The following is a 14,583-nucleotide window of genomic DNA, read 5'->3' as shown; positions in this document are numbered from 1 at the left end:
TGCAATCCAATTGAGAGTATTGTTTAGTTGGCATGGGACCAAACCCATGTTGTTAGACATGCATTGCTGGTGCACCTGCACTTTGGTCAATATCATGAACCATTTGGGTCCACGCATGGGCTCACCCCTCATCCATCACCCACCTAAAACCCTAGCAGTTGGGTTTGGTTAAGGGCTTGATTCTTAGAGATTCTATGACCACTGAAGCAACATAGGGTCTATCTCGTTGCTCTTTCACATCTAAGACCACCGTAACCCACTCATTCGGTAAGATAATGGATGCCTTGTGTGGTGGCTTTCAAATTCGGGAAAGTGCAAGGCTTTCACTATCATTATTCATTAGTAGATTGTTTTCTTGATCCTTTTTTGTTTGGTTTAATTAAAATTGATAAACTTGCATTGATTATTGGATGTTGCTTGAGCTAAATTAACCATTATATGTCAGATGCATGATTTCATTAGTACTACAATTGATTGTATTGGAGGATGAGGATGCCACCTCACCTTATCCAATTTAGCAATCTTAGCTATTGCTTCCTCCCATCACCATTTCCATACATCGGTTTCTTTCATGCAATATAACTGAGAATCAATAAGCATATATAATCGCTACGTTTCTAAAATTTGTATCCCGACTGAAGTAATAACTGATTTAATATGTTTTATACTTCCAAACAAATGTGAACATAAAAAAGTAGGTGAATTTAGCGTTATTTTTCTTTAGAGAACGATATCATTTTAATTAAAGATGGCACAACTGAAGTACAGAGAAGAAAAAGGAAATGGATAAATTAAACAATACATGGATTGGTTTTCAGATTGTTTCCAGCAAAGAAACAAAGAAATTCCCAAAAGATTTTAACAAAGGAAAATAAGGAAGGTGGAGAAAAGGATCACTTTATATTAATTTGGGATTGGATTGCCTCAAATTCAATAAGGACCTTTAATCAATGAATTGGAAGCATTATCCAGAACTATTGATACATATAATCTATTTGGTCCTACACGATATATATTAAAAAACAATAAAAATTTGTGTGCTCTTCGGAGCTTTATTTGGGTCCAATACATCCACTAGCCTTATCTGAAAAATTTTGTGGATCGGTATCACTCCTCTTGTTTAAGGATGTTTGTGGATTGCAATTGCTTGTGAGCAACGGCATTGTTTTGTAGGTATCACAACAAAAACAAAAATCTCAGATTGAGAAGAGTGAGAGAGAAAGATAAAAATATAAAATAACTTGTTAAGTCTTTTTATTTTTATATGCAACTCTGTTAATTTTAAGGACTTCCCTGCGGTGCCACAGTGGCACCGTGCCACTGTGGTTTGTCTTTATTCTGTTAAGCCGTTGGATATAAGTATGCTCAATCCAACGGTTTAAATAAAAGTATGGAGAGCGGACGCAGGTACTAACAACAACCGTTTAAACCGGTTGTCTAATGAAGGTCTCGAAGTCGATGGAAACAAAAATACGAGAATAGGATGTGAAACAAATTTGAATCTCAAATCTGACATTTGCGAGAGAGGGGAATAACAGGAAATTTCGTTAGGTAAGGAAGGGTAAAGATTCTTTCCTTAAATCGTAAATGAATGTGTGTTTTTTGGTGGTCGTGATTTTGATTTTTCCGTAAGTTAGATGTTGCTGCCGATTTCTGAAATTATATTGTATTGATGTCTGTATTATTGAAGATGGCCTTGTTGGTATTATGAATCTGGCATTTTTGCAGGCACTGGAAGAGTCGTTTGGCATGCATAGGTAGGCTTCATGTTTGTGAATGCGTTTTTGTAGTGGATTTCGAAGATGGGGTTTTCGAAATGCCTAGGTTGCGAAGAGGTGAATGGCTGGGTTTGCTCAGGTTGAAATAAATATAGTAAAGGGGTTTGAAATAAATACAGTAAAGGGGTTTGAGCAGTGGGGTAATCATTGACATGTTAAACCTTATTTATGGGTTAATGGTTAAGGAAAGAAACATAGTTTCAATGGATGCTTTTGATTTTCGGTGGCTCATACTTTGTGTAGATGTAGTTTATTTATTGTATATTAGTAAATATCGACAGTGGGTGCATAAAAATAATGGTTAATTACATACATACAGAGTCACAAATGGAAAAAATGACATAATATTGGTGGTTCGATCTGTAACCACTTTGTTAGTGAGGCGTGTGCTTTGGTTGGTCATTCACTTTAAGTATATGTATAATATAATTGTCTTTGTTTGCTACGCATAATACATTTATCGGCTTTAAGATGAAAAGACTTGCATAAATTTAAAGTTATGCATAAATTTAAAGTTATGAAAGAGATTGCATGGAAAAGTTAGAAAAGTGAATAGTTCGAAATTTCTGTAGGATGCCTTTATAATCGATGAAGAAACAGAAATTGATGGTGGACATTCATTTGTTTATGGGTATATACACGCGGACTACTGCATTGGAGCTTTGGTTAGTAAAAGATAGTAAAGTGAGTTAATGGTTTATGTATTGATTAGTGGAGGTGTTATTGATACCAACATTATTTAAATTCATTGAGTCCAATAAGTAGTGTATTCACCAAGGCATGTTGAGGCTATGATGTGTAGTGAAAGTTGAATAGTGGATGTGTGCTCGTTGTGGAGGTATATGGTTTACACTGTAATATAAAAATCTTCATTTGTTAAACGCAAGTACTACTGACTTAATTGTGGTCTCATTAGTATTTATTTAATACCTGTGGCATCTACCTGTACAGCAGAAGTGAAGATTGTGGACGAGGAATCATAGATTGAAACAGATGTGGAGGCTGTATAGTTATATAGTGTAAATTTTTATTGTTATATAAGTTAGTTATTACGTTTACAATGGTTAAACATGTTTGTATTTTGTTTGTTTATGTTGTGTTAGGATTTAGAAGAATGAGCGTATGTAATCACTGGTGATGGTTGCTGACAAGGTATTGGAAGTTTCGTAATGGTTCTGGAGAAGGCAATGCAAGGGGGTGTTGAAGGCCTAGAAATGTTTTTTTTGGCCTTGTAAAACTGTAATAAGCATGTTTGATGTATTTGCTGTTCTATTGAGATATTTGGAGGATGGTAACATTTGGCCACCACAACTGAGTCGTAAAATTGGATGATCTATCGTTATAGTTATTTTTTTTTTCCCATATCCTATTTGTTGGTGGCATCGAAATTGGGTTGATTAGGTACCTAAATATGCATAATATATATATTTATTTATTCCAAAAGTTAGAGGGTATCAGGTCAGCATTTTAATTACCGAGCAATTCGGTGATTGGCGGGGATATAACTAAACTACCCCGACTGAAATTGTTCCAGAGTGGGACGGTTTGGGGGATTTTCACAAGATTGTGTTTGGGTTATGTTAAGGTCGTGGACGAGGTTCACTGAATGGAAGCATAATATGCTCCACCGAATGGGTATGTCCCCAGTGCCTATTACTCTTCTCCAACAGTTGACGTTGAATTTGCAAAGCAAGAGCGACGACGGTGTTGGGTGAAGCACATACAATGAGTATGAATTATAAAAGCTGGAGAGGATTACATATGAAAAGAATATGAACGTAATCACTGGGATCCTACTATGTTAGAACCGTGGAAATTGATAGAGGAGGCGATTTAATGACAGTTATAATTATTCAGGACAATTGTGTAGATAATAGGAAATGGTTGTCTCCGAACTACAGATTTGTGTGGGTGATCCTCAATAGGGGTAGAGAGAAAGTTTGTAAGGGAAGAAAAACGGCAATCAGTTCTGAATATTGGCGCAACCATTCTAAGGGTTGGAGGAATTATGGAGATGGACAATGCAAAATCGGGATTTATTTTATAGGCAACGGTAGTAAGAAGAGAATAATGGCTATAGTGCTGACATTTTAGATGTTTTAGAACACGCAACGGCATCAAAAGTTGAGACATTACGGTTATTAGAGGGAAGCAAACAAACAAAGTGTGCAAAAGCATACAGGCAATAGATGCAGATTAAACTGGTCGTAGTTAATTAACCGGCAATCACAAACAAAAAACGTTGGTTGTGGTGGATATCAAAAGTTGGTTATATGAGAGTTAAAGTTTTTATGTACCAGTAACCATCTTTCCAGAAGCCAAATACAAAACATGCCCCATCCCACCACAAACCAATACATATATAAAACCCCATTGGCGCCATTCTCCAAAAATGGTGGTCTGCGGGCCAAAAGTTGAAGTGCAAGTCCTCCATCCAATTGAAACCGTTATCAGAGGCCTGCAGCACAACAAATTGACCATATTGTGTGAAAATATGGAAACTTTTGTAGAGAAACAATTTATATATTTAAAGGAAAAGAAATTGCACTGGTGTGCAACGATTTTTATAGAGCACAAATTTTAAGTGTTGGGCTCCCAGTTGAAACAACCAAGGAAAAATAAAAAATTAAGTAATAGGCAGTAATAGTCATTAAGAAACAACGCAATTATAAAGTTCACATTGACGTCATTCTCAGCATGGCACAATCATATTCGACACATTTATAACAGTAATTGGATACCACTACCATCCAACAAGGATGGTGTCAATCGAATGTGCAAAAGTTTTATTTCACCCTCACATGGTTGAAGCTCTTGGTCATTAGTTAAAGATGGCAGTAATAGCAACAGATACATTGCAGTATGCGAATATGAAAAGTTGCTTATGTCAGGAGCAGTATTGGTTCTGTCACTGTCACAATATTTGCATAGGCATAGATAAAAGAAGCACCAGCGGAACAGAAAATAGTTTAGTTGCAATTAAGCACATTATATACATATGGTAGTTGTGAATTTGGTAGAATGTTGAGGTAAAAATAATTTAGTGAGTTAAGAGCAGTTGTCATAAGAATGGACACTAAGGAATTGTGAATGACTTATGAGTTTGTTGCAAAATATAGTAAAAATCACAGTGAATCCTTACTAATAGTATCAGAGCTGGTGGTGGATATGAGCCTAAGGAGGCTGGTATGTTCAGAAGAGTTGCTCGAATTCATATCCTGTGTCCACTGTAGTGAAGGAGTTAATATAAGTTTTCGCAAAAAGTACCCGTGTTTAAGGATGTGTAGTGCAAATATACATAGAAGTTGTGTAAGGAAAAGATGCACCTGAAGGTTACGTGTAGGCGTGAGGTACTGATCAGCCACGTGTAGTAAATGTTTGTTGGATGTCAAGTCATCGGTGCCTTTGGCCGAAATTGGTTTGAGAGGCAAACTGATGGGTGGAAGCAAGGTGTGACCTGCGTCCCACTTCCAAGCATATTCTTGAGGTAATTGCATCATGCCTGGCGCATAAGTGGACATATAATTTTGTACAGACATCATACTGTCCACATAGTCTTCAATCTTGCGCCTCATATATTTGATTCCCTTACAAGCATGAGCACATGGAATTCCTGAGATCTGCCATAATCCGCAACTACATGACATCGCATCCATGTTTAGCTCATAACATGATGAACAACTATCAGTTAGTTCCAATAATGTGCCAGTCTGCTTACGTACGATGAAGCGCCGACCATCACTACAACGGTCGTGAATGATATCCTGAACTGTGGGCGTTACTTTCTCCCTATACCATTTCCAGACAACCATCCTTCTGCGTTCGAAAATTTCAGCCGCTGAGCGTGCAATGGCCGTAAATCTTCTAGTAATGCTCATCTCCAAATAGTGGTCAAAGGAAGTGCGAAGTTTCTCAGTAATCGTTAATGTCACACAGGTACACTTAACCCAATGAGGCATACAAAATAGTGCCCACCTTTCCCAATTTGAATTCTTCAACCAGTCATGGCATTCTTGACTTCCAAGAGATATCAATTCCATATAGTTATAGAACCTTGTAGCACTCGTGGTGCGGCAAGCAGACCAGAACAAGTGCTGTACAGGTGCTGTGGGGAATCTCCGGACCATTTCGTTGAAAATCCTGTGGCAGCACTGTCGGTACACAGCTCTAGGAAGGAATTCTTCAACAGCGTATTCAACACCGTTGTCTCCATCACCCAATATGCATAGACCTTTGCCATTCTCCAAACGCAGCGCGCTGTTGATATTCTTTAAAAAATAAACCCAAGAATCCAAGTCTTCGACCTGAACTTCGCAGAAGGCAACTGGTAAGATCCCATTATTTCCATCAAGTCCAGCTGCCACCAGCATGACACTGTTGCACGGATTGTTAATTTCCCAACCATCAACAGCTAGGATACCTCGGCAATGCACCTTGAATGCATAGGATGTACGTGCACAGCATACAAACACCCTCTTGAACCTTTCTTCTTCTCGTGATTCATGGGTCTCAGTTTCCACAAGCACGATGTTGTCCCTATCGATCCTTTCCATTTCTTCCTTGAACTGATGCAGCATTGCATAACCATCGTCATAATCCAGGCCCAATATCTGTTTTGCTCTGTTTGCTGCACAAAACACCTTCCACTCAGGGCATTTAATCCCATACATGGATTCAATCTCATTTCTGACCTCTGTTGTGCTGATACTTGGCTGTTCTTTCCATCGATGAAGAAACATTGCTGAAATCCACTTTGATGCAGGGTGAAATGCGTGGTCAAGTCGAGGGCAATTGTGTTTTGGTGAGAATTGTGTTATAACAAAACCCTTACCACGGACATCTCTGATTGCTGTAACCTGCCAGTCGCAAGAAAGATCAGAACACTCGCAACTGACAATGTGAGATCGGTTTTCCATAATGCACAACTTGAACTGTTCACGAATTGCATACACTTGAATAGCATTCCTAAACTGGGTCACATCTTTAAATCGCTGGCCGTGATATAATACTAGTCTACGATGTACACTGTCATCAAATATGAACCAGTCACCCACATATTCATCCAATTGGTTTTCTACCAATCCGTACAAATTGTCCTTCTCTTTTTCTGACGAGTATCCTTCTAATTGTTGTTGATCATCGTTTACGTCTGCCAACGTGTCTCGTTCATCATCCGAGTACCACCCTGTTGGCCAACGTGTTTTAAGAAACACAGGGGTTTGTTTATTCCCTTTTAGATGTTCCGTGCAACTTGGGTTACCCTTGCGAAGCACCCGGCATTGTTGATCTACCAGTTCGCCCTTGCCTTTTGTACTGGGAAATAGCTCCTTGGACACTTTTCTTTTATTTTTTTCATTCTTAAACTGTAATGCCTTTTGCAATTTCGCCGTGTCAGTATCCAATATAGCCGTTCGTCTATTTGTTGAGCTACGGGAACGAACATATTCTGGCGAACAGTTGGAGAGGCCAGCGTGATTCGTAGAACTAATAAGCCTGCGCTTCTTTGGCTCTTTTATACCTTTGACAACAGACTGCTTATCCTCTTCCATGACTAGCTTTGAATTTGGTTTATCTGTTTATTAAATCACCACAAGCATGAGCAAATGAAAAAATTGATATGCTGATGATCTTCCAAGACGGCCTAAACTGTGAAATGCGGGATAGTTTCTTCAAATAATGCACATAACTGGCCATCTTCCCAAGTAATCAATGGTGTGGCCAAATATACATTTTAAATGCAAGGTTAATATGACAAATTTAAACCAAATGCACATTGCTGTTCAACAGAGAAGTTGTAAGTAATAGCTAACGTAACAATTATTTGTAACGTAAACATGCGTCTACCGTACGATTGCAAACCTGATTCGTGCTACAATAAACTACCCATACAACAGTTTTAAAGTGATTATTACATTTCCGTCACATGCAATTTCATTGCCCAGCGGAATGAATATATGTGAGACAGACTTGTCATGAAAAAACATGAGCACGATATAATTTTGATGTTTACCTGGTGTCACTCTGTGAAGATGTATTCAGCATACTCTCCTTCTTTGTGGCGTTGTTGGCTCCCACTCCTCAGTTATTCCTTCGAATCGATATATGGGTTTCACATGTAGTATTTACAGGATCCTGTTCATGCACAGATTTATGAAACTCCCTATGATGGCATTTTGGGGAAGAAATTTCCTCTCCTGCGCAAATGTCGTCCATCATTTCAGCTTTTTTTTTTTGGATTAACCTTCCAAAGCAACGATTGCCACAAAAATAAATTAAAATGCCGGAAGTTTGCAATTTTTTTCCTTTCATTGTCAGTGGTTGCGTGGGAAACTGTACTTGGCCGGCGCATTTGTCTGCTACGAAGCTTCGATGAGCTATCCTTTTTCCCAGATTTTTACCAACACTCCCTCGCATTCGGAAAAAACCTACCATCATGGCAAATAGCTCCCCTATTCTAACCAACTAATCCCTACTAGTGGGTGGAAACCATGATATCACTTTGTCAGTAAATATCCTAATCTTCAAGGACCAACGACGTAATTGTCACATGCACGTTTATCCCGGCCCGTATCAATAATACATAATGTCAGGCCCCAGTCTCGCGCCTATGCAGTGTAATTTGTGAACTTCGGGGGTTTTATAAGCCGTGCAACATATGTTACCATCAATACACTTAGGGGAATATCACGTGAATTCCAAGTTAACAGTGGACGTAAGGATTTTGTAACAGCATTTTACTTAGTATTTGATTTGTTTTATGTTGTATTGGTCACAACAATCTCCTTACTATTCCCAGATTATGCTTTACAATTCGTTCCACAACTATGTTCAATTCCTAATAAATTGTACAACTTCTTCATATTGTTCCAAGATAAAATGAACATTAGTATTTGACATAGTGCTGTTTCAATCTTGTATATTCGAAATTTGTTGAGAGGTCTTGATTCCCCTCATTTGAACACATATAGACTTTAGATAGCATGACATTGGATAGTTAAATAATTAGAAAGAAAGCAGTGCTTGAATTAAACAAATCAAGAAAAGTAAACAAACCTTACAATTTACTCATCAAACCACCATAACTATTTTGGTATGGTATTAATAAATAATATAATGTTGCCTAGTTATTTTAATGATACGATGACATGTAATAGAGAAACTTGTGATAAATAAAATATTTCATGGTAAATTGTTATTTAAATTCAGCTATTACATGAGATTCATATTGGAAATAGATATTACATTACATTCAATTAAAAATAAACATTTTGTTGAAGAATGAAATTACTTTATTCTGCAACAGTTAAGAATGTATCACTATAATTCAATAAGTTTGGGCGAAATAAATTGAGTGTACTATGTTATACCTATAATGAAGTGACAAATTTGTATGTTATTTATAACAGTAATTTTACTGTACAAGACATATTTCTTTGCGGGTACTTATTTATACTATGATCACAAAAATTAGATTCGTAATTATGTGTATTACCTCTGCGAATATAAGGTCGACTTAAAAGAAAAATCGGAAATATCAATCTATGAAACTGGCTGCTTGAAGTGATGTTATCGTTTTGTCCTATGTTTACATACAAATATAAGATGTGGGGGACCTACATCATATAATTGGAAAAAAAAATATTCCTTTCAAACTATTCTAATTATTACATCTTTACCGGGAAAACTATGGTAGCACACTGGTATCATACCACTACTGGATCCAGCCATGTGCATAATTTCCACAATAGTCACTAGAACTGGATCCAATGGCTAGATCCAGCTACCTAGCCAGTAGATCTCTAACTATAGCTTGATCCGATGGGTAGGTGCAACTCCATCCCATGGAAGCAATGTTCCACCATACCTAAGTCTCTTATAATGATAATGTTCACTACTACAATTATGTGCATGTGCCCCCATAAATTAAGTGACACAAATTATTAAATTCGCGACAACATAAAATTAGTGACCATAAAATTAAACAATTAAACACTAAAAGTTGGACACATTATGTTATAGCCATCATGGTTTATTCTCTGTGTTATGTTTTCTCCACTACTACTGCTTTCCTTGACGACTGTTATTGTTATTGCACAGCATACAAATGAAAATTTCGCATATAACATGTGTACAATTCCCATTCCGAGCGCCAATTTCATGTGATTCCCAATACGTTGGCCATTATTTTGTAGTATGCATTTCCTGATTATTGCTTCCACTCATGCACGCATCGTCTGCAACTAATTAACGATTACAAATAACATTCAATACATTTCCATGGATGTTTAATATGGTTGATAGGCAAAGCTTATGTTACATTAGTTGTATGTTACAGTTATAAATTCTTAAACCCTTTGAAAAGATTAATAATTATTAAAAAAGTCAATAAGTTTTAATGTTTTACATTATATCCCAGATTGTTTATACTCCAGGTTGTTTGCACCCAAGCTGCAATATTTCAAGTTTTTATGAAGTTCTTCAATAAGCACAACTAGCACAGTTACTATGAAACTGCTCAACAATTTTATCTAATTTATTTAATTGAATCTATAACTTGTTAAATTTTATATCTATTGAATTTTGATTCATTAAATTAATAATCTCTTGGTTTAATATATCATGATTTTTAATGTTGAAGTCTTTTATGAATTGTTTATCTTTATTACATTCTTTACTTACTTGAGCACTTGATCTCTTAACTTTTTATTTTATTTTATATTCCTTCATTGAAATTATTAATTCCTAATATTTTGTTTACCATTTCTATATCATTTATAGAAAAATTTAGATTTTCTAATTTATTTAATAAATATAGTAACATTCAATTTAATTGATTATTTCTCCACATGTTTGAATCATTGATACGATCAAAGAATTGGAATCATTTTATTAGAGGCTTTGGTAATTTATTCATTGTACCATCTTTTTAAGAATTCATTAGATTTATAAGATATTTATTACATATAATGTCTATTATAATTCATGATACTAAATATAGATTACAAAATCTGTGTGATGGCATTGATGATATGTATTTAACAACGAAAATAGATTGAATGTGTGTGTGTGTGTTAGAAGAAAATTATAGTTTATGTCTCAAGAGAGACAAGAAATAAAAAATGTAAGCGCAAAAATATATTCAAAGTTTGCGGATCTTTATGAATATAATAAGCATATAAATCTTTATGAAAATATTGAAAAAAATTTATAAAGTTTAAAAATATATGTAAAAAAGATTAATGAAAAAATCATTTAATTCTAAAAAATCAACGAGGACGTATTTGAAAAAATAAGTAAATATATGATTATAAAATTAAAATTTTTGATAAATATATCTTTCACCTGTATTTTGCTTTATGTTAAAAATTTTTTTTCCATTGGATTTAAGGAATATCAAAAGCAATGGCCTATATTCATTGGTTGTTTGTTACATTATATGTAAGGTAAGCTTTGCCCGGTTGATAAATTATGGTATTTATGTACGGTTGTGTTTACTATTAATTAAAATTTACACAAAAGTATCTCCCTCTTTTTGCACACGTCCAAACACGGCCTAAGATGCTAGCACTTGCTGGTTATCGTCCACATATAATTTTAGTCAGTGACAAGATTGTCATTGCTTTTGACAAGTTCGCCTCACTTTTCCTTCTGTTAGTTCGAAGTCATCTTCCCGGAGTTGTTGCTGTCAACAGCACGTCGCGTCTCCGGTCGGGACTCCAACTAACAGGAGCATTCACAGGTTCGGCGCTTCTCTCTATGCACATGATCTTTTCAGTTCGATGCTTTCCTGCTTTGATGCTTAGTTTTTTTAGAACTGTGATCAATGTATTGGGAAATATGGTAAAATGTTTCAATGCTGATATTATGATCCCATGGCCGGTCCACTTCTCTGACCTGCGTTAACGTCCCCCCAATCGTCCACGTGACCCTCTTCCAAACTTGTACAACTTGTTCACTTGAGCATACAACTTTTGAACGTTTGTTATATACTTAATATACATCTCCATGGTTCAACTTTGTTAATGAGGACTATTACCATATTATTTCAGTTCCCCCCATGGTATTGTACTTATGGTGAAGCTTCGGTTTAAACTATGAAGGTTATACTATCAGTCGCACCACGGTTTGATAATGGTCCACGATTAATTATAGTTCACAAAAATGTATCTTTTGAGGGACGCAGCTTCATTTGGGTGTACAAACAGTCCTTTCTCATCCCAGCACCTCCATTATCGCTTTCTAAATCAGTACCTCATTCCTCTTTTGTGGGTCATTTATAGCTTGCATCTTCGATACGGATATCTGTTATCCGGCGGTAGTTGTTTCAGTTTAAAAGGGCTGAATTGCGGCAATGTTGTCGCGATTTGCCGCTTCCAAACTCCAGGCCACATCCAATTAGGAAGTGTTGATTTTTTTTTCTTGTTATTCAAATTTTATTTTTTGTTTTGCTGTAAAATGACATTGTTTTTTACCATGGCTTTCCTCAAGGTGGAACAGATTTCTCACCCGATCATGAACTTCCACATAGCGGTCAATCTTGAATCGCGGACGTGCCAAGTGCTGTTTACGTCGTCGTTCGTTGATGTGTTTCTCACTTGGGACGGCTTTCTTTCAAATTTCACTTTTCACATCGAGGCCAACGAGGCGTCCATCATGTTCGGCCTGGCACGGTTGGTGTACAATCGCATGCGCTACCATTAACGTCCACACTGAAGATGCACATTTCTAGATGCTGCCACTTATTTGAAAAATGCTCACATAGCGAACTCATTTTCCTTTTCTCGTTAATGGTAGCGAAGGTCTTATCATAATTTTTTTTTGTCCTCGTAATCGCATATAAGGGGTAGCATCTAGATTGTCAAAAAATGAGCTGTTGGTGTTGCAGACTTGCATCAATAGCGTTTTCCTGTTTTGTCAGCTTGGTTTTTACAAATATCACCCTCCGCCCAGAACGTTGTCACCTTGTGGATTAATAAAATGACGTCTTTTTCGGCCACAATTTCAGTTTGCAACCATGCTTCGTTCTATCCTAACTAAGGGGAACTGACTTGAATTAACAGTGTATGTTTCTCAACACATTCAACACCTTAATGCGCACTAAAATAGATGCCTTCAACGATATAGTGCATGGGAGCTACTAACAATATTTTACAGGGAGGTCAAATATTTCATTTTTCTTAGCCCTAACAATCCCCTTACGAATCATATCAAACACGACGATCAGCATGATTTGTGCCTAACGTGCATAAAACAAACACTGTAGCCCCACTTTCAGGCCACGATGCACAAAAACAATGACTATATACCTTAAAAAACACAATGCAAATTTACTGGTCACACGTGTTTATTGCCGGATTAGCTCTAAATTTAAACATATACATGGAAACTATTTATACTTTAACACCCACCATACTGCTACCCATGCTGAAACTAAAACCACTGCCTCGGCACTCCTGGATCGGCCGAGGTCCTCACCGAAAACCACCATAAGTATAGCACAACCAACGCTCTTGCCAGTATATTCGCGATAATGATCCCAACAAAGCAGGCCACTACATGTAAGCGACTGAGACGGTAGGCTCCTGTCCTTTCCTGCACATACTCACGAAGACTGTGCCATTCATCGTTATCCGGGGTCCACCAATGAAAAAACTTGCAGGTGTCGCAGCAAAATAAAAGCCGTTGTGGGTTCTTTGACGATTCAGAAATCCGTATTACAGCTCGCCGGCCATCATAACAGTTGCAATATCGATTTTTCAACGTAATCCACCTACGACGATCTCCACCGTCCTGGTTGTTACTCATTTTATTGGTGCTATTGGTAGACGAAGACATGCGAAAAATGGTTTTCTTGGAAGAATATTGTGCACCCTCATAGATGCAAGACGATAGAAGGCGGTATTTAAACTCCCATTCATTGCTGGGACATTTCCACGTAATGGTGCACAACGGGAAGATATTAACGGTCACTTTAGCTAATAAGCAAATGCTTCTGTCTCATCACAAACAATTCAAATAAATTCGATATTCCGTCAATACCCTTCTCGTTTTCCACTGCTGTAGTCAATGAACCTGATGTGTGCAAGGCCACAGGAAGCTTCCCAATTGAGAGATTACTTCCCATAAACCAGTTTGAACTGTTGGCTGTGGATGTAAATGCCGTGATAACTTTTGAACGTGTGTGGATTTAAGTCATGGGTCTTCCAACTATGCACCCTGTGTATGCATGGTTCATTATGGCATGACATAAAGTCAATTAAATTCTGACATGTGTGCAATAAGCATTGCAAAGTAACCGGTTATTCCGGTTGAATTTACAATTGCCCTTGTTTCTGTGTTTGTGTTCCAAGTTGCGTACACCATGTCACTAGTTCTCTAGTTACTCTCTTATTTTCACAACTGTTGCTCAATAATGTGACAGATTATATGCTGCATGTCACAAGTACTGTAATCTAAATTATATTCAGTAGAATACAACCCTTTAATATTATACATTAGTATATGTTAATTAATTTTATTATAATTTATGATGTTTTTATAAAAAAATTCTTAAAAATTACGAAGCTCAATAATTTTAATTAAAAAAATAAAAAGATAAAAATAATAATATATTATCACAAGTTATAGAAATAGGTAATAATGTTATATATTAAATTTGATTTATGTAGAGATAAATAAAAATTAATTAAAGATATGGATATTTTATAAAATATCCATATATGATATTAGGTAAAAAAATTAGCTTAATAACTTAATAATGAATGAAAATTTTCATCAAGTTGAACAAACAAATGTACAGCCCAAC

The 14,583-nt window shown here is 36.4% G+C and overlaps 1 long non-coding RNA gene across 5 annotated transcripts; it reads left to right on the top strand.

Moving 5' to 3' along the window:
* Positions 1 to 1,294: 1,294 nt before the first annotated feature.
* LOC127903666 (uncharacterized) lies at positions 1,295 to 3,135 on the top strand. 5 transcript variants are annotated; one of them, XR_008056388.1, is made up of 3 exons: positions 1,295 to 1,551; positions 1,729 to 1,757; positions 2,351 to 3,135. It is a non-coding gene; the product is annotated as an uncharacterized LOC127903666 (long non-coding RNA). The 5 variants fall into 5 exon arrangements; XR_008056390.1 differs by having other exon boundaries at positions 1,295 to 1,561; XR_008056389.1 differs by having other exon boundaries at positions 1,295 to 1,628.
* The last annotated feature ends 11,448 nt before the right edge of the window (positions 3,136 to 14,583 follow it).

This window comes from Citrus sinensis, chromosome 7, assembly GCF_022201045.2.
Source record: "Citrus sinensis cultivar Valencia sweet orange chromosome 7, DVS_A1.0, whole genome shotgun sequence".
Lineage (NCBI taxonomy): Eukaryota > Viridiplantae > Streptophyta > Magnoliopsida > Sapindales > Rutaceae > Citrus > Citrus sinensis.
Note: the sequence above shows the minus strand (reverse complement) of the source record. Positions and strands in the feature narration are given on the sequence as shown.